The following is a 1,692-nucleotide window of genomic DNA, read 5'->3' as shown; positions in this document are numbered from 1 at the left end:
GGGGAGGGAATCCTTTCTATCACTGGTTGGCCACCACATACCACTCTAACATATGAAAAGGGGGAGGAATTTTTCCTCCATTGGTGCGTCATCTATAATGTACTCTTTATTGCTAATCTGTCGAAACAGGGTTCTTCATGTCAAGAAATAGACTCACTGAAGCATCACAGCCTGATTCAATCTTCAAAATGACCTTGTTATGCTAGCAAGATGATAAATGCGCACAAAGCAATTAAAGAAAAATATCTCGCAAAGGAGTTATCAGGCCTTGATCAGAAGTTGATTTTTTTTTCTTCTGATTCTGTTAAATTCCAACCGCTTCGTTCATGAATTATTGGACATCCGTGTCAGGTAGCCACACATTGGCAGAGACACGATGTTGGCAAACCCACATCATTTTAGAGTTTAAGCACGCGCGTGCTAACATTGGAATGCTTTTCCAATTTGCCTAGCAAGAGATCGTAAAGTGACCCACACGCCTTTGATCAATTTAATTCGAGAAATGAATACCCGCTTCAACCCACCCACCCCCTAATGAAAAAAACCACACACGCACTTTCTGCTTCACTTAATGATGGTGTCTTATTTCTCTTAACAATATCAATACGAATTGTCAAAATGCCACCATCAAAAAGACACACAGTACAATTAAGGGGGGGGGGGGAGAATTCAATAACAACAGAGCACTTCTCAGAGAAAAGGCCCACAAACAACTGATATCGCTTTTAGTTGTTGCTTTTCAAAAATCTTGATAATTACAATACAAATCACTTCTATAGCACACATAACCTGGTATCTCCAAGCGCTTCACAATAAAATAAGATTTAATTCAACATTTCGTGTATTTTAGCCTATATTCAACGTACAACAATGTTTTTAAATACATATAAAACACCTGCAGTCTGGCAAAAAACCCATACACAAAAAGACAATCACTGGGCTATTGACCACACCTTTTATCTATTGCAGAACACGTCAGCGTACACTCAATTTTGAAGGAATTTCTTCTCTGAAATGTTTTTCAATGCTCAGAGTTCTCAGCACGCGTTCTGGGCTGCTGATCAAACTTTTTATTTCCTTTCTTTCTATATTTTTTTTCAATTTAACGAGTGTTTTATTTGTAGGGTGACATCTATTAAAATATGATAGTATTATTTTAATTACTTCACTCCCCATTTCATCATTTAAGCGAAAGATAAAATACATTTAGTAATATTATGTAAGATAAGCTGTATGAAAGTAAACGTACACGCTATGGCCACTTTTAAGAAAATGTGTTTTTTTTGCCGTGTGTGTGTCTGTCTCTCTGTCTGTCGATATCTATCTATCTATCTATCTATCTATCTATCTATCTATCGATCTATCTATCTATCTATCTATCTATCTATCTATCTATCTATGAGCGTGTGTGTCGGAGGTTCAGGGAAGTTGGAGTTGGGGTGGGAGAGGTGGTATTCTTGCTGTACGCTTACGTACACACATTTCAGTGAGTTTATGGTTCAGTGTTTGAATCATACATGCACACACACAAACAAACACACACATACACACACACATACACACACACACACACACACACACTCACACAAACACATACACACACAAACAAACAAACAAACAAACACACACACGTACACACATATATACACAGGCACACACACATGCCCCCCCACCCATGCACACATACACACA

The sequence above is a fragment of the Aplysia californica genome, unplaced genomic scaffold, assembly GCF_000002075.1.
Source record: "Aplysia californica isolate F4 #8 unplaced genomic scaffold, AplCal3.0 scaffold00363, whole genome shotgun sequence".
Taxonomy (NCBI): Eukaryota; Metazoa; Mollusca; class Gastropoda; order Aplysiida; family Aplysiidae; genus Aplysia; species Aplysia californica.
Note: the sequence above shows the minus strand (reverse complement) of the source record.